The 27521-nt window shown below is 37.6% G+C and overlaps 1 long non-coding RNA gene across 1 annotated transcript; it reads right to left on the bottom strand.

The window, feature by feature from the left end:
* Nucleotides 1-6063: 6063 nt before the first annotated feature.
* Nucleotides 6064-9184, bottom strand: LOC131018014 (uncharacterized). The gene is made up of 3 exons (XR_009099983.1): nucleotides 9057-9184; nucleotides 6917-6981; nucleotides 6064-6321 (listed from the first exon to the last, which is right to left on the bottom strand). It is a non-coding gene; the product is annotated as an uncharacterized LOC131018014 (long non-coding RNA).
* Nucleotides 9185-27521: the final 18337 nt, after the last annotated feature.

Here is a 27521-nt window from a genome sequence, read left to right as displayed (position 1 = left end):
ATCATTCCTAAAGTTCTCGGTAAAAATAAATAAATACATAATTTTTTTTTTCGATTTGAAAACTCAAAATAAATCTTTGAGCTCCATCATTCTCTTAATGGACTCAAAATATATTTTGAGTGCATCATCCGTTGAAATAAAAATAAAAATAAATTATCACGTATGTAATCATCAAATTCACATAAGTCCGTATTTTATTAATGGATGCTGAACCCTAATTACCATAAGAAATCCTTAAATCAATAATTAAAAGTCTATAATCCTTAATAAAAAGTCGGGGCATTACATACTATCCCCCTTAACATAAATTTCGTCCCGAAATTTGTACCTCAGAAAATAACTCTGAGTACTTCACTTTCCTGTTAGACGGTAGTCTATTATTGACCATGATATATTCATAGGTCCCTTACTATCGGTATTGACTTAGTCCTTAGTACCTGAACTTCCCGATCTAAGATAGATTTGGATATTCCTTCGTAACTCAAATATTGACTAATAATAATGTTGTTCTTATGGATCATATGCTTTGAATCGTAAACATACTTCTCTATTTGCGACACATGGGATACATTACGCACATTCTCAAAGCTTAGCGCTAACGCCAACCAGTAAGTTATTGGGTCTATCCTTTCTACAATCTCGTATGAGCCTATAAAACGGGGTTTAGGTTTACCCTTTACACCGAATCTAACGATTCCTCTTGATGGAGAAACCTTCAGAAAAACTTTCTTTACATCCTCAAACTATAGGTCCTTTCGGCGTTTGTCAGCATATGACTTCTGTCTATCCTGGGCCTCCTTGATTCCTTTTTCTGATTTGACGGACGATCTCAATCATATCGCCATTTCATCCCAACAAAGTGGTGATCTATATTTCCCCAGGTATAACGCCTCATTTGCCAATTTATCGATAGTCAATTGATAACTGGTATTATATGTCTCACAATGAGTGGCAAAAACATGTTCTCAGCTTTCACCCCGGTTTAGCTCGGTCGTCCTCAACATACCTTATTAGTAATTTCTATGTCGTTTAAGCGGAACTATAATGACTAATATCTCTAGAGCATTCTTAAGGCAACTTAAACAGTTTGTAAGGAGACCAACCATTTCGAGCATGTAGGCAGTCTGCCTAAAACGCCGTTATAAACTTTTATTCATTCATCGAAGGAATCTCGAGTCATGTGGGCATTGACTGCCCCCTTTCGTGACAACCTTTGCTTAAGTATGATGGATTCGAAAAAAATCCATCTCGACAACGAAATTCATTGGTTCGTTAAGGGCTCAGTTTGTCCCAAACACGACATTAAGCTTGACTTTATGAGCTCTAAGACTCAAAGTAACAATATGATATGTTGTAAAACCTTCACTTGCTAGCACGCAAGACATATTTCAACAAATGAGGTTACATCTCGTTTCATGCCTCCTAACTAGAATTTTTCTAGATCTTAATACATCTTAGTACTTCTTGGTGACAGTATATGGGTGCCATGGCTTTATCTTATTCTTAAGTTCATTGTCATGGACATGCATATCTTCCCTTCAAAGAAGATAGCATTATCTGATTCTTAAGTTCCTTATTCTTCCTCGTAGCTTCTCCATCTTTTCGTCCTTCCTTTTTGCTTCTACCACCATTTTTCTCATACTGGGTATTGTCGCAATAACACTCGCTATTGTATTAGGTGGTTTAATCACTTCTATCCTCATCTTGTCAAAGTTTTTAATGAGTTCATCTTCCCTCGTGAGAAAGTATCCTAACTTAGACGAGACTTTAGGACTCAATGCATCGGCTACTACATTGGCCTTGCCTGGGTGGTAGTTAATACCACAATCATAATCCTTTACTAGTTCGAGCCATATTCTTTGTCTCATGTTCAGATCCCTTTGCTTGAAAAAAAATATTTCAAGCTTTTATGATCGGTGAATATCTCACACCTAACTCCGTATAGGTGATGTCTCCATATTTTCAGTGCATGCACCACTGCAGCTAATTCTAAATCATGGGTTGGATAATTCAGTTCATGTGGTCTAAGTTATCGCGATGTATATGCTATCACCTTTCCCTCTTGCATTAACACACAACCTAGTCCATTTTTCGACGCATCCGTGTAGATCACATATTCCCTGTCTGGTTCTGGAACTGCTAGCACTGGTGCAGTAGTTAACATGTCCTTGAGCTGCTGAAAACTTCTCTCGCACTCATCAGTCCAAGTATACTTGATTCCTTTCCCAAGTAACTGCGTCATTGGTCTTGCTATTTTTGAAAATCCTTCAATGAATCTTCGATAGTAGCCAGTTAATCCTAAGAAACTTCTTATCTCATTTGGAGTTGTTGGTGACCTCCATCCTTGTACTGCTTCAACCTTGATACCTTCTGACCTTAAGTCAAATCTCACATTTAGTGAATTTGATATAAAGACATTCACCCCTTAGTGTTTGCAACGCGATTCTCAATGTTTCTTATATTCTTCTTAATCTTGGAGTAGATAAGGATATCGTCTTTGAATACCAAGATGGACTTATCCAAGTAAGGATAGAATGCTCTGTTCATGAGGTCCATGAACACCACTGGCGCGTTTATTAATCCGAACGGCACAACTACGTATTCGTAGTGATCATATCTTATTCGGAAAGCCGTTTTGGGTATATCTTCATGTCTAACTTTTAACTGATGATACCCAAACTTCAAATCGATCTTAAAGATTACACTCACGCCTTTGAGTTGGTCGAATAAATAATCCTCAAGGTGCCTTCCTTCTTCTTGACAAATAACACAGGCGCTTTCCATGGGATACACTAGGTTTGATAAAACCTAGGTCCAATAATTCCTGTAATTGGATCTTTAGCTCCTCCAATTCCCTTGGAGCCATCCTATAAGGTGCCTTGGATACCGGTGCTGATCCTGGTTCAAAATCGATGGTAAATTCTACTTGTCTATCGAGTGGCAGCCCTGGTAAATTTTTTGAAAAATATCTCAGAATTCCCGTACAATCTCTACGTCTTCAATTATCCCTTTGGTCTCAACTCCTCCGATCAGGTATACCAGGAAAGCTTGGCAGTCTATCTTGTTCATCATCTTCCTCGCTTGTAAGGCTGAAATAATTGGTATCCTGTTCCCCAGGTTTATCTCAAAGCATCCATCCCCGAAAAGTTAAAAGCAATCTTCCGCTCCTTGCATAAAACTGTGGCGTAGTTCTTAGCTAACCAGTCAATCCCTAGGATTACATCAATGTCCTATATTGTATAAACTGCAAGTTGTTTACTATGACCTTAAATGATCCTATGTTTACCTCTTGGTTTGAGTAAGCATGTGTTTCTATCGTCGCCCCTCCTATGGGTAAAGAATTTCTCATGTCCAGATTAGCCCTTTTCAGGTATGAGTTTTAGGGTATTTGCACATGCACTTGCAGAGAAAGAATGCGAGGCACCCGTATCGAACAGAAGTATAACAGGTGTGTTGAGTAGCGTGCCCATACTTATTAGGTTTCCTTGTTTGCTTCCTTATTTATTCTTGTGCGGGGCATAGGTTCTAACTTAAGGGGGTTGTGGTGGATAGAGTAGTTGTTGGCCTAGAATGACCCTAAATGGTTGTGCTTGACCCGGTTGATTTGATCTTCACATCCCTCCTTGTGGCCTCGCTTGGAAATCTTTAGCAAAATGGCCCTTCTGACCATATTTAAAACATGTATTACTATCATCCAAACATATATCATAATATGACTTGGAAAACTTCGGCCATGGAGGTACCCCAGGCTGGCCCTACTTATCCTTAGCAGGTCCTATGTTTGTTTGATGTCCTTGTCCTTGCCTTTGGGCACTATGTTTCCTACCAAGGCCTCTTGCCATTTCGACTATCATAGTAGTCTTGCCTTCGTCCTTGATCATTTGCTTCCTGAGTTGAGTTTGGGTCGGGCAAATCTCGGGCCTACTACCTCGGCGTCCAGAGCTTGGCTGAACAATTCAGAGTTCATAAACTCAGTATAATTGTCGAGTACCTTAGGCCGGAGTGAAACTTGTCTATCATCTTTTCTTCTATGTCCACCTACTGTGGGGCCTAACGGACATGCTGCAGAAAATATGGTCATACTTGGTCATATCCCATCTTGTTTTGCTTTGGATTAAACACTTCTTTTCCTTTCCTCTTATAACGGCTATTAGAAATATAATTGTCATATACCCCCGTCTGAAAATCTTCTAAGACAAGTCTGACAGCTCTTCTTGAGTCATCGCTTTTCTTTTGGCCTTCAACCAAAATCTGCAAATTCAGTCAATTGGAATGCAACACAGAAAGTCGTTCATGTACGCAAACACTATATTACGGTCTCAATTTGGATTCTGAATTTCTATCATAATGAATGGTCGATAATATTCATAGGACAAAGACTAATCTCAACTAATTTAAACACAATGAGAGACAACTATACAAAGCTATAGTTTGGGTGGTATACTAGGTCAGTAGACTAATACTTCTTAGTCTTATCGATAAAGGGAATCTACTATGACAACTCACGAGTTGCAAGGCTCAAAATCAACACAACATCAAAGCAAGGTGTTGTAGAAATTGTTCAAGAGATTCAAAAGAATGACCAGAGGGTATGAAATGATTAACTACAAGGTCGAACAAAATGACCTCGAGTAAGAACCCGTCTGGCTTTTCAACCGAAAGTTGAAACATATAGGTTTTCAACCCAAAAGACGTCTACTGAGATTTGGATCATGTGGACTGGCCAGGTCCAACATCATCACTTCCCAGTCACACGGGAAACATTGTCCCGAACTTGAGAAGTCGTGGACATACTATACATAACGAAACTTGAGTTCGTAGTGGCAGCTTAAAGCTCAAACTTAAGGTTCTAGTCCTATTGAACTAGACTCTTATTCCCCAAGGTCTACATACAGACAGTCGAACCATATTTTCTTATATAACTTGTAGTCCCAAAGACATGGGCAACAGTCCAAAGGCGTGTATACTGAGCTATAACAATTCTTATGTCGTCATCAAAAGCTATACTAAAATCCCGATATGCCCGGGTAGTCTCTGCTGGGTCAAACGCGGAGCTTTCCTAACTATCGGAATATGCCTGGACGTAACCCTCTTTAATAGATAAGGGAAAGTGTGAGTCTTCTTATACGTAAGTAGACGTAAAACTCTTAAATGTACAAGGTTATGAACATATTATGCATAACAAAACATAAGTTTCATTAAGACAACTAAACTTATTTTAAGGTCTTCTATTCTAGTGGACTCGGATCCCATTTCCCATGTATGTCACAAATATATATATAACCCGCAAACAATCAAATCACGCCCTTTTTATAATCTATCGTGTAACATAAGTCGATTCGATGTTCCATCGTGTGTAAACATTCGAACGTAGAGACTTATGCTTAAACCCTTGATGCAATGTTTGCCTTGAATTCATCTTGTATCATCATTCCGTGCTTTTCCTTCAACGCGTACATGTCTTTTCATTCCATTTTGTAATTCAAAAGAACCATTGTTTTCTTGTGGAAGCTGAAATGCTCTAAGTTCTCTATCATTCTTCTAAATCATCACTTCAAGAATCTAGATTGTAGAGATATCCTACTAATCCAGCAGTCTATGTTCTTTTAGAATCGTGATCATGCAACTTATAGCAATCTATGTTTTCTGGGGAAAGCATGTGTCAATTCTCTATCATTCTTCTTATTATATCATCATAACTGCAATGATATGCCATGAAAGGCAAAACATTCAACATTTCATCATAGCATGCTCTTTACATAAACATCTTCATGAAACAGTTTAGAATAATAACATCTTTAAAACGTTGTAACTGCAGTTACCTTTTTCCTTGATTGAGCACGATGCAATGGAGTGTTGAGCGGTGTCGTATTAACCCACGTATGTCTAGTGAATCAAACTAGACTTGGCTTTTTAGAATAAGGTTTCTAGTGCCAGAGCAAACGAACTGCTCTGATACCACTCTGTCACAGCCCACTATCCCAATGACGGGTTAACCGGGGTTATGACTTGGGATGAACAATAAGAAACGGAAATTAAAGGGGATTTACTAAGTAACCAACATTAATAACAAACTAGTGGTATATATATATAACCACTTGGGTAATTCACAAACGAGTCTGCCATAACGACTAGACCCCAACTGAAAGTTAATTAAAATGAAGTAGTAATAAGTTCAAGTAGAAATGATAAATAAGTCAGAGTGTTTGCAGCGGAAAAACGTGTGAGTTATGCATATGGAGATGCATACTCAAGGTTTCATTACATAAACATCAAAAGGGAAATCCGCTCAACACCGATCCATTCCATCGCCTGCTCAACCTGCACATTTAGAAATACATGCAGGGCTGAGTATAAAAATACTCAGTGACATAAGCCGAAAATACAACATGCATACATATATAAATTGAACTGCCAACAGTAACACACAGGGGTTTTCTTGAATGACCTGCGCTTACTAAAACATTTCATTCATTTTCATAAAGGTGGATGCGCATCCCATTTTCAGTCTATATGATCCATATCTGTCCTTTCTGTCACGCGCCGGGAAGGAGGCCTCCTTACCACGGACGCCAAGACCGGTCGCAAGCGACTCGCGGTCTCCATGAGTGTACACGTTAACCCTAGCTAGCGACCTTTGTCTAGCATAGGATCCCAATTGGATTTCCTTTAAAGTTGGCGAACCAACACAGATAGGATACATATAAAAACATAAACATTTTTGGCAGTCAATCATTTCATAAACATTTCATTTCATTTCATGAACATTTCATTTTCATTTCATAAGAGTCATTTATCATTTGGGCATAATAATAAACTGAAATTAACAGTTAAAATCATCTCATGCATATATTCGTATAAGAGGCCTACGACACGCAGGGGATCTCTATATACGTATAGTAAAAGTAATGCCCACCTCAATTGTTCTTAAAGCTGGCGTGGAGTCGTTTCTTCTTCGGCTTCACTTTCTGTCGCCCGGACCTTCATTGATGAAGAGTCGATAAGTTCGTGAAGAAATTGTCATAAGACAAAGTCTAATTCTACGTGCCTAGGGTATCTTTTAATGTTTTAGGGTTCTAGCATCCATAATTCATTACATTAAAGACAGTCAAAAATCAATCATACCTCGTCTAATCTCATTCAAACACATAGGCAACACAAACACATAAGGCACATAAGAATCACAATCAAACATCATCAAAACATGCTCTGTTTTTACACTGACTCAACTTCAAAATTTAATCTGTTCTGACTCCGACATCTCCTGGACTCGAGACTCATACCGAAAGAAAGATCTTCGAGTCTAGTTTCATATAAAAAAAAAGTAGAGTCGAAAACTCCAAGTGGTTTGAGAGATATGACGTTTTTACCACGATCTACCATGTTCGGCAGTTTTGAACAATCGAAAACTTGGATTTTTGAAAAAATAGTAAACGTTGTCAAACTGGGCTCAACTTTGGTGGATATCTAGTTAACACAATAAGGTTAATACCATAAAAATTTGGAAATCTAGATCACACAGGAAGCTACTGAAATGAATGACTCTTTCCTCTGTTCTCTGAAATTCTCGGTAGTAATGTGCAGTTTAGGTTTTGCATTTTAAAGAAGTATCAAACGAAGTTGGAATGGCTTGAAATTTTACCAGGGTACTCAAGACTCATGTAGGGACTTGCTATAAAATTGTCAAATCTATTAGACATCGACAAACCGTCGATCACAGTAGGTCAGTAGGCCTACGAAATTCATATTTATAAGTCCTTAAAAAAATAATTTATATAAATCAAGAAATAAGAGTTTAATCCCAAAAATATTCATTAAAAGTCCATCATAATTTAAATAAAAGAACGGACCTCATTTAAAATAAATAGTCCCAAACTCGTTACGCACATATACTAAATCTTTCATGAAACATCCTTTAAAATGAACTTTGATACATAGAAAATAATTCAACAACTTGAGCTCTTAAGAGGTTGTTTTGCAACAGACATCAAATCTGCCTCGGATCTCCAAATGAGGCTCCAAAAGAAATTCTGGAAACTAGACATTTCAAGGATCATTCTCCAATTTGAATCGAATGAAAAAAAATTCAAACGAGCAAGATATGCCCTCTCAAAGATGGGTATTTAACAAGCAAAAATCTGAAAATTTCAGATTTCCAGATTACAACCAAGTCAGTGGGCTTTCTTTAAAAATTCATATCTCCCTTTACAAAACTCCACTGGGAACCCCAAGGGTCAATCTGGAAACTAGGGAGAGATCATAACACTCTACAGTTGGATTTACTCCAAGAACATTCATGGTTTAGAAGATATGACTGTCTAAAGTTCAGTGCACAAAAAGAGTTCAAGTTTGGCAGATTTAGAACATAAATCAGAAAAACCACTTTAGGCTTCACCAAAAATTCTAAAACTGAACAAGTAAGTTCCCAACATGTCAGTGAATATTCAGTAGAAAGATAGGCTTGAGAATCAAAGATTTAAGTCGGCCTTTGCCACCTAAAAGTCGTAGGTTTGTAAAATCTACTGGATGGTACAAGGAATAAGAACTAGATTTCAAGAATTTATACCGGTTGTTTCCCTTACTCAAAAATGGTGAGACCGATGTCAAAAGAAAGATACGGGAGTCTAGAGTGACATATTCAAGTTTCAAAGGTTTTCACCGATTGAAACTTTACTTATGGCCTCCCAAAGATTGTTTACCAAAAATGTATTCCAGATAGGCAGTGATGTTTACAAATTCATAAATAAATCATAAGAGCTCCAAACCTTCTGAAATTTTACCAAAGTTTAGAAAACATATGAAATATGATACACAATTAATTTGGGAATTTTTGGGAACCGTTTGGATGGATGGAATCGCCTTGCAAAACACTGCCGAGCAGTGTGCTTATGGCAGATTCGCTGCCTTACCTCATGCACGGTTTTTCACCCAATAAACTCTACCAAAATAATCATCCAAAATCATAAAACATATCCTCACATAATATAGCACACAAATGTGTAAAAATCCATGGCCATAAAGCATTTTCAGTTGAGAAAAAGCAAAGAAAAACTCACCCTCGAAGCACAACCTTCACTCTATAGTTTTCCCACACTCTCCCTTGCTTTGCTACTTCTCTTGGGGCTTCAAAGGCTTCTATGGAGTGTGATAATGGTGGGAGAAAAGTTGTGAGAGTGGGAGAAAGATTGTAGTGGTGGGGGAAAAGGAGTAGTGTGGTGGAAAGGTAGGAGTAGTGGTAGGGAAAAAGATTAGTGGTAGGGAAAAGAAAATATTAGTGGTGGTAGGGAAAAAGATTAGTGGTAGGGAAAAGAAAATATTAGTGGAGGATAATGGGGTGTTACATTAAGTAAATATAAAAATGTGGTGTAGTAATAACCCATGTGTAAAAAAAAATATATATATATGTAAGACTAATCATCAATTGATAAAATGCTAGAGCATAAAACTCTTGTGATCAAAATTAGAATAAATAGCACTAACATTAGTGCTCTCTCTCAATTTATAAATACATCATAGGAAAATAATTTGAGAAAAATATTGATGGAAAATTTTTATAACTCATCATTCCTAAAGTTCTCGGTAAAAATAAATAAATACATAATTTTTTTTTTCGATTTGAAAACTCAAAATAAATCTTTGAGCTCCATCATTCTCTTAATGGACTCAAAATATATTTTGAGTGCATCATCCGTTGAAATAAAAATAAAAATAAATTATCACGTATGTAATCATCAAATTCACATAAGTCCGTATTTTATTAATGGATGCTGAACCCTAATTACCATAAGAAATCCTTAAATCAATAATTAAAAGTCTATAATCCTTAATAAAAAGTCGGGGCATTACAGAGAGAGAGGAAGACAGAGAGAAGCGTGTCTGATTTTTTTTGAAATGAGGGGAATCGTGAGTTTGGGGAAGAATTCTGGAACGGGCGAGCAGCAACAGAGCACGGAGCCACGGAGGCGGAACTCCTCGCCGGCGACTGGAACGGCCAGGACGCGGGCGGCGATGGCCGGAAATCGATTGAGAGAGAGCAGATTGATTGAGAGAGAGAGATACCAGCTACGTTTTTTTTTAATTGATTAAGGAGAGATGCAGTATTGATATTAGGAGATAGTGGGTTCTGCTTTAATAAAAGGAGAGATCTGATAATGATATTTGAGAGGAAAGAATTCTGTTTTTAATAAAAAGTTAGAGAAAGAATCGACGACTTTAACAAAAAAAGGGATTTTGTTGATTAATTAAAAAGAGTGTATCAGTGATTGATTTTGAAAGAAAAGGGAGCCGGGTTTGGGCCGGGTTTGGGCCGAATTTTTGGGCTTTCTTATTGGGTCTGGTTCAGTTTAATTGTTGGGCCGGATATTAATTCATTTGGGCTTTGCTTATTTTATTGGGCTAATATATATTGTTTGGACTCAATTATTTATATAAATGGGCTCTTACTATTTATTTTGATTGGGCTCCTACAATTTATTTAGTTAAGCTCAATGAGATTTATTATTTTAGGCTCTCATTATTAATCCTATTTAATTCTAATTAGTGATAAATTTTTTAAGACTTACTAATTATTTATTTAGTAAGTGAATTAGATTATTTTAAGACGAGTAGATTATTAAAGATTAATAATCCGACCTCATAAGACGAGCTTTAATTCCTTAAATAGGATTAGCATCTCTTTTTAATTAAAGGAATATGAGTCATGCATAATCATTTCACGCATCCTCATTTATTGAGATTTTTCTTTTTCGAAGATTAGAATCTTATTTTATTTTCTCGGATTAAAGGTCAAGCACCAGAGTTAGAGCTAAACCGTGAGTCTGCTATTCAGGTGGGCTTTCTACGTATAAACTAAAATTATATATTAGAATTGTTAAGACTTTATGCTTATGAATTTTAAATGATATTGTCAATGCCTAAATGCTTTATGTTTTATTATTAATTGCCTATCTGATGTTAATCGAATTCGGATTCTGGATGGGACCGCAAATCCCTTCGGAATTAGTGTACACCTTGTGATCGTGAGTCATCTAGCGGGTTGGCCGATCATAGTGTCCGTAGAGGGAGGCCTCCCTCTCGGCACGAGTTACTGATATGGTGATTAATGATATTAAAATGCCTGCGCGGGTTATTGATGAAAGAAATGATATTATGTTTGGTAAATACGAGTCTCTAAAGGAAAACCCTCGTATCTTACTACTGTTAAAGGCTTGACAATAAAATATTATGCATGTATGTAAATTTCGGCAAGTGTCCACTAAGTACTTTCGTACTTAGCCCTGTATGTATTTATAAATGTGCAGGTTGAGCTGTGATCGAGGATGTAGTGTGCAAGCGGAGCTTTTGTCGATCTAGGAGGATTACCTCAGAGTAGAGTATATGTCTTCATACATATACTCAAACTGTTATTCCGCTGCGAACACTGATTTCGTTATGATATTATGTCATTTGTCAAACAATATGTATTAATTAATAATGTACTCAAACTCATTGAGCACCCATTTCTGGATATTATTATGTACGGTCCCCTTGTGGCCTTCTTGATATCTAGATATTTCGATTGATTTCCTTATACAAGTCGAGTCATTAAGAGACCGAATATACCCCTTTCTAAATCCCGCTCCTAAATTCCCTCCCTTAGTCGCGGTTTCCCCGAATTTGCTATCCTTAGCAAGTGCGGTCGTGACATCCTTAATTCCCGTGCCAAAACCAAACGTGTCAAGATTCGTGAGACGAAGAGAGTACAAATTAGCTCATAAAATAAGAGAAGCTATCCAAAAACTGCCATCATATTGTCCAAGTAAACTCACTGTTTGCAGTGTTTAAGAAATTACTGAACTTGCTAAAATAGAGCATAAGGATGTCAATCAAAAAACCACTTAGGGTGTGTTTACTTTGATGGATAAATTTATCATTGAAAAAGGAGAGATAACAAAAATTTATATCTTTAAATATATCTTTTCTTTTCCAATATTTGACACAAGAGAAAAATTCACCATTTTTCCCCTTTATTTTAACTTCAATGGATAATATTATCCCTCCATTTTTTGTGTGATAACATTATCTATCCTTAAAGTGAAAATATGGAAGAAAAAATAATGAACTTCTATTTTGTGTCAAATATTTAAAAAAAAAGATATTTAAAGATATAAATTTTTATTATTCATCTTTTTTAAGTAATAAATTTATCCATTAAAATAAACGCACTCTTAAAAGATTACTCTTGTAGTTTGATGCGATGGTGGACGTCAATTGGCAGCCGTTGTCAAAATAATAAAAAAGAAATTTACCTTCTCTACATGGATTGGTTGCTATTTTTTTTTTTAATATAAATAAATAAATTCTAAAAATATAATAACATCTTAGGTATTAAATATTAACCGCTTACCACTAAATTAAGTCATATGGATTGCTACTTGCTAGTTATCAAATGCACACCAAAATTAACAATTGCGAGTTTTTATGATTTTTATTAGAGTGGATTTTGAAAATAGCCACTTTTATATAGTGAAAATAAATTTTACCCACTCAAATAAAAACATAAAAAAATATCCACTTTTAGTGTTAAAGGACTAAATTACACTTCTATATAAATGGGCAAACCCTAATTTCCTTTCATTCTCTCATTTCTCTCTCTCTCTACCCGCTCTCTCATCTCTCTCTCTATACACGCCCTCTCTCTTCTCTCTCTTTCTCTCGATCTTTCATTTCCAAGCTGTGCCGCCGCATGCTCTTCACCATGCCGCCGCCTCAGCACGGCCACCGCCAACTCCGTCTGTTAGGTCCGGAGGGTCTCGAATAGGTGTATGGGGGGGGGGGAATACACCTATGGGCTATTTTCAATTTCTCCTCTAAAAACAGAGGGATCTCAAGTATGAGATCAAAACGAAACTTTACACGCAAACTATGACACCTGTTGACTGAAAACAGTTTTGACCAAACATGGTTGACGATTGTTACTGAAAACTCTTCAGTAATGAGTTATCAGTTAAGTCACTGGAACTTAACTGATGCACGTAAGGGCTTCAGTCGAGTTTGCTAAAACAGAGATGATATAAGTCTTCCTGACTATAAGAGGATAGATCAGTCAGACTGATATCACACGCAGCGGAAATAAACTTGTTTCGGAATAGCCTCGGTTGAGCACGTTGTTAGTCTTAGGTTTCTCTTTGCGGTTATTCAGTATTCAGTTTATCAACAGTAAGAACACAGATAAGAATGGAAAGACTGAAAGCTGTAAATAACACAGAGAGTTTTATGTGGTTCGGAAAACCTTTTTCTACATCCACGGTCGGTTGATCAGACCAACAATCCACTCCGCAAGTGCTTAACTGGTGCACTGCAAACCGAACTGTGTGCTTGCCGGGTGCACACAACCGTTTCACTGAAGAGACCTTACTTCAGTACCCACGCTTCACTCACGTCGGATTTCTCACTCCTAGCACGACCTTGCACTAGGATCTCACGGAGTCAGAGTACCTTCCTGAACTCCTTTTCACTCAAACACTCGGTTTCTTTCTTACGAAAGGAGGTTTGAAAAACTTGCCAACTAGACTTCAAATAACAAGTTCTTTGGAGCAAGTTTTGACCTGGGCTTCTGGGTAAACAGATATATGCCTAAGGTCTAAGAGAATGTGTGTAATCAGTAGTGAATGATTTTGGCTTTGGAATTCTCTTCTTCGATTCAAGCTTTGGGGAGATTAAGCTTTGGGCTGAGTAGCAATTTCGGCAGAGCTTCAGCTTAGGTCGTTGAATCGGTGAAGATTGAAGTTGATCCTCGAGCGCTATTTATTGGAGAGGTCTTGAATAGATCCGTTGGCGAAGAACGTCTTCAAGATTTCTTCCGTTGGAGAACATTTCGAATTTGGGCTGAGGCTTCAATCTTCGAGGTTCCTTGTTTGGTGGAAACGGCTCTCTTGAGGAACAGGAGATGTGACGTCTCTGATAAAGTAGCCACCAAATAGGAATGACCTCTGCAGAGAGGGATGATCCTGAGATCTCTGCATTTAATGCGGCTGTACTGTATAAGCACGTGGCTTCCTTTGAACGTTGGAAGTTCAGTCCGAGGAAGAATGTTTAACTGATACTTGACTTTAGTATCAGTCTGCTGAGTCCTCGAAGCACGCAATAAGTAATCAGTTCTGAACTGATTCTTCAACTGATACTTCAGTTGGTATCTTTAGTCTTCAGTCCTTCGGTCCTTCAGTCTTCAGTCTTCAGAACTGCTCACTAAACTAGAAACGAACTCTAACACTTGAGTTCAAAACAGTTCTAGTCTATTACAAATTAATCCTAAGGATTTTGGTATCATCAAAATAAAACCTAATATTCCATGGGGTTCCCAACACCGTCCTTCACCACGCCGCCGCCCATCAGCCGCCGATCTTCCTCTCTCTCTCTCTCTCTCTCCTCCTCCCTCTCTCTCCCCTCTCCTTCACTCATATCTCCTCGTGCCCTCCTCTCCTCCATCTCTCTCTCTCTATCTCCTATCATCGCGCTTTCGCTTCCCTATCGCGTCCATCGAGCCGGCCGCCGGCGCGCGCCGCCCCGTCCGTCACCACGCCGCCGCCCTGGACCTGCATCGCCGCTGGATCGCAGCGCCCACGCAGTCTGGAGAAGCAAACACCAGAGAACTTCGCCTTCTGCAGCGCTCGCCAGTCTACTTCCCTCCCGGCGCCGACAGCTACGAGCCGGAGGTGGCGTACAACCGGTCCGCTGCGAAAGTCCGCGAATGTCGGCGTGAGAAAGGGAGCCTGGCCTAATTTAGTTTCCTGATTTGGTTTTTGATTTAGTTTCCTAATTTGGGGAAATCGTGCCATAATTTGAGATGAACTTGAGGCTTTTTTAAATTTTTCTTATTTTGGGGATTTTCGATGTTTACAAGCGATGTATTTCGTTTCGAGAAAGGAAATGTAATAAATTTTCTGCATAAGCTTTGCTTTGATTGAATACTAAGTATATTGGATCACAGATTGAAGAAGTTGATGAAAATCGAGCAATTTTGTACAAATGTTCTTGAATTCACAACCAAGTTTATGAATTCACAACTGAATTATCGGCGTTGGTTGTGAATTCACAATTGAAGTAGTGTTGATTGTGAATTCAAGTTTTATTGGTTGTGAATTCACAACTTGAAAAAGTGTTGGTTGTGAATTCAAGTTTTATCGGTTGTGAATTCACAACTATAAATAGTGTGGGTTGTGAATTCACGCGAATTCACAACTAACACTATTTATAGTTGTGAATTCAAACTTTAAAACTTGAATTCACAACCAATACTTGTTATTTAGTTGTGAATTCACTGGTTGTGAATTCGTGGGTATTTGTAAAAATTTTATATGCAAGGGTAAAATGATAAATGTGGGTATTTTTTTAAGTTTTTATATTAGTGGATAAAATTTATTTTTACTAAAGAAAAGTGGCTACTCTTGTATATTAACACTTTTTATTATCTGAATAAATAATCATCTCAAACGGATATTGCATTGAACGAAATTAATTGTTGTTTTAAAGTGCACACGGCTGCTCGCCACGTATCCCATTTATTTATTTTGCAGCAATGCAAACCACGTATCTCATGTTGAAAGCAACATATTTTTTTACGTCATGATATTGACTGCTCTAACTAATTTATACTAATTTCCTTTAAAACTTATAGTATTTTGGAGCAACAAAGTTTATATTGGTACAACGACAAATCAATTTTAATATGCACCGCCAATTAGATAATCATATCAAATTTTGTTTTTAAACAATTGAATACTTTTTTAGATATATATATATATATATATATATAAAATAACAATTGATTGTTATTACAAATTAAATTAAATATTTAAATAAATATAATTCAATATTTAAACAAAATACAATTCACGCATCTTAAGATGAGTCTTGAACTTGACCATATTTGGGGTCTCAACCTTACCTAAATCTCTTTGATAACAATTGAACGAATTTTATTTTGTCTTTGGCGGAAAGAAATGATTATATGGCAAAACACATCTCACAAAAGTTTGTTTTTAGACAATTGAATAAATTTTATTTTGTCTTTGTCCTTTGAGGGTGAGAAAGGATTAAATGGAAAAACACATCTCACCTTTTGATTCTAACGAAAAAGACATGCTATAATTTTCCAACGGCTGAAAATTGTTATGACGTGTACTTTTTATACGCAGAAGAATTCAGAGGAAACAAACTGTTTGCTATTGAGAAGGTCTATGTCATGACATTGTTTAATCATTTGAATATTAAGGCGTATCGATTTTGTTACAGTCGAAAAATAGGGTTACTATTGAAATGTATTACTATAAGTTTCATTTAAAATTAAAACGATTGAAAATATTGTATAAATGGTGAAAATCCATAAATTAATTATGGTAAATTTATTGAAATTTGTGGAGATTTGTTTAGTTGAAATCTACATTTCAAGCACATTACAATAATGTATTTGATTGTTCATTTCCAAGTAGTAATGAATGAACAATTAATGCATAAAGTTTGATGTTTAAGAAGTATTTTAATGCTTGGAAACGTGGAAATGTAAGTATCCATATTAGAAAAAAAAAAAAAAAACTCCAATATCATTTATAAATCTTATCTCATTAAAGAACTTGCTTAGAATATCAAGTTAGAATGATAAATACGATATCGTTACATAAATTCATGTGATCATTAGAACGATAAAAGTAACGTTGTTTATATAATTAACTTGGTCATCGGAAAATGTTACTAGAATAATAAAGAAGAATATTGACTAGTAAACATGAAAAGTACTACTATGACAATAAACAAAGTTTGTCCAGATTATTCTTACAAATGATGATGTTTTTTTTTTTGAGCCAAAATGGCGATGTTACTAAAAATAATATAATGAAATACTCCCTCCGTCCCATTGGGCTTGTCCCATTTGGTTCCGACACGGTTATTAAGGAGAGTGTTATTAGTGTAGTAAATATAGGGACCCACAACTTAAAAGCACTTTATTAATTAAAGTAACTCATCCCTTAATTAAAGTGCTGCCACCTACTATCAATTAAAGCACTTGGACGAAAATTAAGAATTGTCATATTACATGCTGTAAGCCTTATTAAGAATTGACGCTAACTTGGAAAGTTAAACAAATTTAACATGCTGCCAAAATTTATTAAGGAGCGAATTTCAAACTTTCCTTCATTAAAAATTGGGAATTCAAATTTCCCACTTAAAATTTACAAAAGGCAAGGGGGACTCCCCCCTATATAATCTGCCAGAGTTCAGATTTTACATAACTCATCATCCTCTCAAAACTTAAAAAAAAAAGGGAAAAAATGAGGGGGCAGATTACACCACTGCACAAAGAAATGCTATAGTCCAGTTTCTTCTTCTTGATAGCAAGGATGGTAAGTCAAAACATGGGCGAATGCAGGAGGCCGTCGTCAAATTTGGGGCATGTCGTCGTACCGTGAGACGGCTTTGGTCAGCTGCAAAGAAGCAACAACAGGAGGGTGATCACATACATTTATTAAGTGATAAATGTACAAAAAGATCTAATCGGGTGCACATCGATTTGGAGTTAATTTCAAGTTTGGCATTAAGCAAGAGAAGCACAATTAGAAGACTTACAAGTGGAATTAATTGTAGCAAGAGTACAGTGGGGCGATGGATTCGAAAGGGTTTGATCAAAGCTCATACAAGTGCAATCAAGCCAGACTTGACAGCCCCTAACAAATTGCTTCAGTTTAAGTTTTCACTTGAAGCCATTGAGTATGATAGAATACTTAAGGTTCTTCAATTTAAGAATATGCACAATACGGTACATATTGATGAGAAGCGGTTCTACATAACCAAAGCATCTCATAGGTTTTATTTGACCCCCGGGGAGGTCGAACTACATAGGACATGCAAGTAAAAAAAGTTTATTAAGAAGGTTATGTTCATGTGTGTTGTGTGCAGGCCCTTATTTGCACTAGATGGGTCTGTTTTGTTTGATGGAAAGATAGGAATTTTCCCATTTACAGAATGGGTTCCAGCAAAAAGATCAAGTAAAAACAGAGCAGCAGGGACACTTGAGTAGAAACCAATTCAGAGTGTGAAGAAACAAGTAATCAGAGATAACTTTATTCATAAGGTATGGATTTCTAAAGAATTGTGTGCAAGTTGTAATAGTAGAATGATAGGAGTACATAACTCAATCTTATTGTACTAGAAATATGCATTTTATTCAAGTAATTTTCTGAATTTGAAATTATGTACAGATTGTTCCAGCCATAAAGCTTAAATGGCCATGTTTTGCAAGCAAAATAATTTTTATTCAACAAGACAATGCAAAACCTCACATAAAGGATGATGACCCTGAATTTAGAGAGGTGGCAAGTGCTGATGGATTCAACATAAGGATAGTGCATCAACCACCCAATTCCCTTGATACCAATATCAATGATCTAGGGTGGTTTCGAGCAATACAAAGTCTACAAACTGAAAATGTTTGTAGAAATGTTGATGATCTTGTCAATGCAGTGGTAAGTTCTTTCGAGGAACTATCACCCACTACTCTAAACAATGTGTTTCTAAGCCTACAAGGGTGCATGGTTGAAATAATGAAGGTGAAGGGTCACAATACCTATAAGATCCCTCACATGAAGAAAGGGGCCTTAATAAGGCAAGGGACATATTTGATGGAAAAGGGCATTGTGAGTGGAATGGAAGAGAGCCTAATGGATCATTTGGCTATTGAACAAGTATAGCCAAATGTATCTTTAGGCTGTACAGCCTATATTTTTGTAAAGGCAGTGTTATCTTTTGTAAAGAAAGCCTATATTTTTGTAAATGCAGTGTTATCTTTTGTAAAGAAAGCCTATATTTTTGTAAAGACAGTGTTATCTTTTGTAAACATAGCCATAGGAAGGATCTCACCCGTTTTAAACATAGCCTGTATTCATAGACCACAGAAAGTCTATGAATACATAGCCATAGGAAGGATCTCACCCGTTTTAGACCTGGTAGCAGATGGTAAAGAAAGTCTTTTAAATGTGGCGAACAACCCCTGAAGCCTGGTAAATCCAAACCTTGAAAGGAAACAACCTCATCCCAATTTTCCTCACAAGAGCAATAAAGAAATAACCGAGTCAGATTCATCAATTACGTACATATTAGAGGAGGGCAGAAGACTCGCATAATTCTTGCTTACACGGCGATATATCGAAGGTCGGAGCGAGGGTGTAGCTCCAACCAGTGAACACTCGCACATAGCTTCGATCTCTTCTGTCCCGATCCACGCCGGATCTGTCGTCGACAATGTAACAGACCAAGGGAAAAACACCTCCGGAGGCGAGCCCCAATCAGAGAGTGAGTCCTCCGTGTCGGGAATGAATTCCCCGCTCAGATAACCATTCCATTGATTACTCATCACAGCGTTGAAGACTGTAGGCGGCGAAATAGGGTTTAGATCGGCCATCCAAAAAGGCGCCGCTTGTTCGCTAATATTTTCACCACGCCGCAAGTATACGGGTAGTTGTAATATATGGAAGCAAGGTCGTATCCCACAAGGATTAGTAGTTCAATCTAGTGATTATCCTAATTCATTTTACTAGACTATTTAGACTAAACGATGGAGTGATTGGTTTGATTATCTACTAATTACTTAACAAGTGCAAAGACAAATAAAACCAAATAAACAAGTGGATTAATAAGATGATTAAGACGATTTAAGGACTAGGCATCAATGGTTAAGCAAAGGACATCAATTATAGCTCAATACTAATCTTGACGATCCTAATTATCTAGAGTGATCTCCCAACTAGTTCTAGCCCCCTCCCGGACGACTAAAACGGTAGATTACGGGTCATAGTTGCCGTCCCCGGTCAACTTCTAACATATAACTCCCAAAAGCACACAAAGATCGACATACTCTCACCCAACTCTCAACCTCCCGGTTATCGAATTGGTATGTTTCAAACACCTTATCTATTGCAAATATCCTCTCCCGATTCAAAGTGCAAATTAGGAATGTATAGAATGTGGCCAACAAACCATACAAGAATTAAAACAAGGGTTTGAAAAGATAATGTGCAAAGGAACAAACAAGATTTATATTGAGCACAAATAATCAATCCATTACAATAATCATCTAGCCTAATCCCCAAATCAAAGAGAAACTAGCCTATCATGTTCAACAATAACATACCCAATAACAAAGGAAGCATAAATGAAAGAGAGAGAAAGAAAGAACAAATCCTATTGAATAGCTTGCTTCAATCCTCTCTCCTCTTCAATGCCTTCTTCAAATGGGTGGTTGAATGTAGTTATGGAGCTAGGGTTGTGAATGGAAGATTGGGAGTGGAAGGGTTGGTGTGTGTAATGAATGTTGGAGAAGATGAGTGATGAAGAAAAATGAGAGAAAAAGGGGGAAAAATGGGGTTTTAGAGTCAAAATTCGCGTCTGGGCCCACCAAAGGGCGGATCCCTGCCTTATCCCCGCGGTCGCGGCACAAACCGCGGTCAGGAACGTGGCTGGAAAGGGAGGAGGCCGCTGTCGGGGACCGCGGCCGCGGCTCGGACCGCGGTCGACGTTCAAAAACGTTCTGTACTCGGGCGCAGGAGGCCGCGGTCAGGCCCGCGGTCGCGGGTGGGACCGCGGTTCAGTCTTCTTCAGCCACGGCCGGCTGCCGCGGCCGTGGGTCCTGCGCAGCTGGCTTCGTCGGCTCCGTTCTCCCTCGTCCGAGCTCTGATTCCGGCGCCGTTCGCGCTCACGGATTCCTCTCGAGACGTACTTTGCTCTTATGCTCCCACAATTCTCCAATAAACTCTTGAATTGCCCTGAAAATATTCAAAAACTATACCAAGCAATCAAGACTTCATAAAACTCAAAATTGGGCTACAAACACATATCAGCAATCGATTTATGGAGGAGAATGACAACAATTCATGCGATATTGAGGTATGAAATCCGTGTTTGTCACCGCTTGTGATTCTGCCACTAGGCCGGTGAAGAACCACCGACGAGGTGTAAAACAAGCTAACGCCGGTAACTGAGGGCTAGATCGGAGGGCGGCGACGTTTGATTTCCCTAGATTTAGGGTTTCCAGGAAGGAGAAGAGGAAATGATCAGGAGAGAGGAGAGAGCCGCGTGGAGTGAATGAGGGGGGTAGGGTAGGTTTTTAGGATATTTATATTAGGGATTAGTGGGTTTTAATTACCTTTAGGTTAATTGTTAATTGTTCCCTAATATTAGTCATTTATAGAAATGGGACAAGATGCTGGGACAAACAAAAAAGAAATACGGGACCAGATCAATGGGACGGAGGGAGTATCATTTAGTAACATATGAAACATCGTTAGAAGAAAAACGATAAATAATATCATAAGGCATGAGATTTTGATAAGAGAATGTCAAAACTCATCAAAGATGATCATCACGAAATATTAAATGATCAATTATGCAGGAAGAGGAATGGATAAAACCTACAAATTAAAAGAACGTTTATAGTGAATACTCAACCATGATGACTGGATATCTCAATAGCTTGATTCAAAGAGACAACTAAGTTATGAATGTTCAGTTGTGCACTTGGAATCACAACTATTAAATTCATTCTCGATCTAGCTACTCAAGTGCTAAACTGTAGAGTGTGGTAAGGTTAAGCTTACAAAAGCTTTTAATGATTCCTATAGTCTTCTATAAAGACGGAGTATGACAGAAAACTTTTTATGAGCAGATCACATATATAAGTGAGAAGCGGGGCCGCTTCAAATGATAACGACACTTATAAATCCAAGATATGATCCAAGGCCGAAACGGACACAACCATGAGAATGAAAGATATCAGATCTATTATTGTATGTGTGTTATTGTCTTGGTTTGCACAAAAGCTTACCGGTTCAAGACATCGTGTTCACCGAGCAGCGAGTAACTCCGATAGCATTACACTATGGAAAGTTCAAAGGCAAAAACTATCAATCCAGATGCAATAATAATATATCGTTGGGACTGAATATTCATGCATTGCATTAATTTGTCATTCATGTGGGAAATTGTTGAAAATATTGTATATAAATGGTGAAAATCCATAAATTAATTATGGTAAATCCATTGGAATTCGTGGAGATTTACTTATTTGGAATCTACATTTCAAGTACATTAAAATAATGTATTTGATTGTTCATTTTCAAGTATTAATGAATGAGCAATTAATACATGAATTTTGACGTTTGAGAAATATTTTAATGCTTGGGAATGTGGAAATTTAAGTATCCCTCATTGAAAAAATAAAAAACTCCAAAGTCATTTATAAGTCTTATCCCATTAGAAGGAGATAATCAAGTGTGCACTACTATGGTGCACCCTAGTGGGACTTTTGAATTAGTCATTTTATGGCTAGCCTATTTTCTATGAGGATGGTGCGTAGCACCATCTGAGTCCGAGTCCGGTGCTAGTGTTGGGTATGTGCACGTCGCCCTTGTCGCAATGGACACTTTGAGGCGCACATGGGCATCGTCATGAGGAGCATTGAGGAGCCAAAAAATTTGGCTAAGTGACTCGTGAATATGACTCGGTGACGGTCTGGTGGTTCAACAACGGCTCGTGCACAGACTCAGTGCGGTTCAATGTGTTTGTGGACGGGTGACATAGTAGAGGGCGGACACGCACCACATGGCGCAGATGTGGCAGCAGTTGTATATGGATGGCATATGCCCTGGCCCAGATTCAGGAAACACACTCGTTTTGACCCAACTGCTCGCATTTGTTTTGGATTCAATCGCAGGCATCTGTTCGGTTCGACCACCATGAACCACCTCACACCCCTTCATGAACAACCACTTTTTGGCTATAAATAGGAGTCTCTCTCATGGTCAGAATAATAAATTCAGCATATCATTTCGATTGTATTCGAATGTTCTATCATATTTTGCATATAGTTTGAGTCATATGAGTGACATTCAGTATTGAATATCGAGTAGTTCGCCGGAACATCTATATGTTGTGCAATATATATATGTATTCAACCTAGCCGTTGTATCTTGGAGACATATGTTGTTGATTTCAAGCACTAGCATAGAGCATTTTTGTCTATTAGATAAAGAGTTCAACTTTTGCCTCGGCTCATCAATAAAGATAATATTATTATTTTCATTTTTTTATTATTATTTTATATAATTGTATTTTTCATTTTTTAATGCAATATATTTATATATATTCCCAAGATACAAGTTAATTAAAATAGCCCTTTTAATTAAGTAAAAGTTAATTACACCATGAAATTAATAATATATTAATTATAAACATTTTTACTTAGATACCCTTTTATTATTTTATTTTAAAATTTATCAAACATTTAAAAATCTAAAAAAAAAATCATAAATGACAAGAACCCTCCCCCAATTTCTCGTCGTTTTCCCCCATTCAATCCCCGCCTACCTCTCATACTCAGACTTCGCGCCGCCACAGTTGGTCGCCGCTTGCATCGCCATGGCTGATATCTACTTGCATCATTGCCGCCGGAATCAAACGTTTGCATCATCGATTTCCACATTTGTCCTCTGCGATTCACCAACCGATTATGTGGCGTTGGGTTCTAAAGTCTGTAACTTCGACATAGAGGAGGAGCGGTTACTTGAGAGTGATCTTACGTTTTTGTTTTTTTGTTCCATTTTTTCAATTATAGTATTTTCTTTTAATTTTATGTTTCTTTTTATGTATTTTTATTATAATTTTATTAAGGATAAAATAGACATTTACACAAAAAAGTGATTTGAATTAATATATTTTTATTTTTATGATTAATATTAACTTTTTATTAAGCAAAATAGTTATTTAGGAGTATTAACACCACAAGAATTGGGTTAAAAGTTGGCGATTTTTTACTATTATTCGTCGAAAGAGTTTCTTGGGAACCTTGTGGAATATCCTAATCCTTGTTTTGATGATACCAAAATTCATAGGTCGTAATTGTAATAGACTAGAACTGTTTTGAACTCAAGTGTTAGAGTTCGTTTCTAGTTTAGCTTGCAGTTCTGAAGACTGAAGACTGAAGGACGAAGGACTGAAGACTGAAGATACCAACTGAAGTATCAGTTGAAGAATCAGTTCGGAACTGATTACTTAATGCGTGCCACGTGGACTCAGCGGACTGATACTAAAGTCAAGTATCAGTTGAACATTCTTCCTCGGACTGATCTTCCAACGTTCAAAGGAAGCCACGTACTCACAAAAGTACAGCCGCATTAAATGCAGAGATCTCAGGATCTTATCTCTGCAGAGGTCATTCCTATTTGGTGGCTACTTTATCAGAGACGTCACATCTCCTGTCCCTCAAGAGAGTCGTTTCCACCAGACAATGAACCTCGAAGATTGAAGCCTCAGCCCAAATTCGAATTGCTCTCCAACGGAAGAAATCTTGAGGATGTTCTACGCCAACGGATCTATTCAAGAGTTCTCCTACAAATAGCGCTCGAGGATCACTTCAATCTTCACCGATTCAACGACATAAGCTGAAGCTCTGCCGAAATCGCTACTCAGCCTAAAGCTTAACCTTCCCAAAGCTTGAATCGAAGAAGAGAATTCCAAAGCCAAAATCAGTCACTGCTGATTACACATATTCTCTTAGACCTTAGGCAAACCTCTGTTTACCCAGAAGCCAAGGTCAAACTTGCTACAAAGAACTTGTTCTTTGCAGTATAGTTGGCACACGTTCAAACCTCCTTTCAGACAGAAAAATTTGAGTGTTTGAGTGATTCGGAGTTCAGAAAGGTACTCTGACTCTGAGAGTCTTAGCGCGGGTTGTGCTAAGTAAGAGAAATCCGACACGAGTGAAGTGTGGGTACTGAAGAAGGGTTTTCTTCAGTGGTACAGTTGTGTGCACCCGGCAATCACACGGTTTGGTTTGTAGTGCACCTGTTAAGCACTTGCGGAGTGGATTGTTGGTCGATCAACCGACCGTGGATGTAGGAAAGGGTTTTTCCGAACCATGTAAAAGTCTCTGTGTTGTTTACAGCTTTCAGTTTTACTTTCCTACTTGTGTTGTTTCAATTGATAAACCGAATACTGAATAACTGCAAAGAGAAACCTAAGACCAACAACGTGCTCAACCGAGGCTATTGCGAAACTAAGTTTAATTTCCGCTGCGTATGATATCAGTCTGACTGATCTATCTTTTGATAGTCAGGAAGAGTGTTATCATCTCTGTTTTAGCAAACTCGACTGAAGCCCATAAGTGTATCAGTTAAGTTCCAGCAATTTAACTGATAACTCCTTACTGAAGAGCTTTCAGTATCAGTCGTCAACCCTGTTTGGTCAAAACTGTTTTCAGTCAACAGGCGTCACTGTTTGCGTGTAAAGTTTCGTTTAGATCTCTATCTTGAGATCCCTCACTTTGAGGAAAAAAAATAGCCCATAGGTGTATTCCCCTCCCATACACCTATTCGAGACCCCCGGGACCTAACAGAGTTAATACCACATTATTTCGTCTACATATATAATTAGATGATGCGGAAAAATTGCACATATTTATTTATTTTGATTAAAATGACATAATTTTTTTAAGATCACATGCATTATGATTGAATTGGATATGAGAGCATCTCCAATGGGAGGTGCTTAAGTTGGGTCTAAAATGGTGGTCCCCACCTTAAGCACCTCCCTCTCCAATGCGAAGTTCTTACCTTGGTGCTAAAATACTCATTTCCACCAAAATTTCAATTTCAACACATTTTTGCTAAATTGTTTAATTTTCATTGAAAATAAATTAAACATTACATAAAAACTAAAAATTACATAATTTAAATTACTTAAAAAAAATATAATTTAAAAATCCTAAACTACATAATTTCCCGACGCTTGAGCACCTCTTGGATCAAATGGTTGTGCCATGCCAATTGAGCTTCGTTCATCTTCGAAGTATCTATGTTGAGGATCTTCAAATCGAGCTCCTCCATTTTCACCGCGGCGAGCGCCTTCTTTGCTTTGGCAATGCCACCAATTTGGATTGTATGTAACTTCATTTCGATGGCGACTTTCTCAAGCGCCTCGGAGTAAGACGACTGTGTGGAAGTGTTCTTGCCCTTGCCTTTATTGCGCTTTGCCGCTTTCGTGCCTTGGTGACGCTTGGATCCGATGAAGTAGTAGTTGCCTCGCCTTCGGATCCCTTGGACTTCTTGGCGGAGTGGACATCGGTGGCTTGCGCCGTGAACTTTTGACAATCGCAGAGAACTATCCAAGCTTTGATATGGCCGAATCTCTTCTTGTGGTGAGCCTCATGCATCGTCTGGGCAGCTTCAATGATTTGATCGTTGCTCATCCCGCTACCCCAATTATCCTTGCAGGGCCCAAAGTCTCACCTTCTTTGCGACTCGTTGGAAGTGGGATTTGATATGATCCCGACGGTTTGAGGGCGTTGTATTTCTCGCCAATTGAGCCCCAATATTGGAGCAACCTTTGAAAAGTTCCCAAAATCAGATTGTGGGTAGCCTCTGCCCACAATATGCATATGAGCTCCGTCTCCTCGCTCGTGTAGTTGGTGCCACTACAAAAAAAAAACAGTTTTTAGTGGCGACGTTTTTTGTCACTATATGTATCAAAATTGTCACTATAAGTGGTTAGTGACGACTTTTGTGTTCGTCGTTGAGTTGAGACTGTATGCACCGACACTAAAAGTATTAGTGACAACGACAAAATAACGTCACTGCATATTGAGGTATAGTGACAGATGATCTTGTCACTGGAGATGATGATGTTGTGATAATAATTAGTCATCGCTATATTTCAATTTTATAGCCACGTTCAATGATCGTCACTGTAGTTCATTGTTCCAGTGACATGAATTATTTGTCACAAGAAATCACTTATGTAGTCACACATTTTAATTGTCACTAAATTACTCGATATATAGTCGCATTTTTTTATCGTCACTATAACTCCATCGATTAGTCGCATCTATTTACTGTCACTATATAATTTGGTATATAGTCGCATGTCTTTCTCATCACTAGAACCTCATTGGTCGCCGTTTGCGCTCACGAATTCCTATCGAGACGTACTTCGATCTCATGTCTTCAAAATCCTCCAATTAATCCTTGATTTTCCCTGAAATCACTCCAAAACTACACCAAGGAATCAAAACTCAACAAAACTCAAAATTGGGATACAAACACATATTAGCAATCAATTCATGGGGGAAAATGACAACAATTCATGTGATATTGAGGTACAAAAATCATGTTTGTCACTCATCAATTAGTCACATTTTACAGTTATCACTAAAATAATTTGTATATAGTGGCATGTGGTTACCGTCACTAAAGTGTCTCGATTTAGTCACATGATACAATCGTCACTAGTATTCCGTAATAATGTCACGCAGTATAGTCGTCACAAAATAAGTATTTTTTATTGTCATTATAACAATATTATTTTAGTGACAAATCTATTTTAACACTGAAATAAATTAATATAGTGACTAAAAGAATTTCTATAGTAATATAAATTATTATCACTATAATTACCGTCACAAAATCATAATAATTTAGTAACAAAAAATAATTTTAAAGGTT

The sequence above is a fragment of the Salvia miltiorrhiza genome, chromosome 1 (genome assembly GCF_028751815.1).
Source record: "Salvia miltiorrhiza cultivar Shanhuang (shh) chromosome 1, IMPLAD_Smil_shh, whole genome shotgun sequence".
In the NCBI taxonomy this organism is placed as follows: domain Eukaryota; kingdom Viridiplantae; phylum Streptophyta; class Magnoliopsida; order Lamiales; family Lamiaceae; genus Salvia; species Salvia miltiorrhiza.
This window is presented reverse-complemented; position numbering and strand designations above follow the sequence as displayed.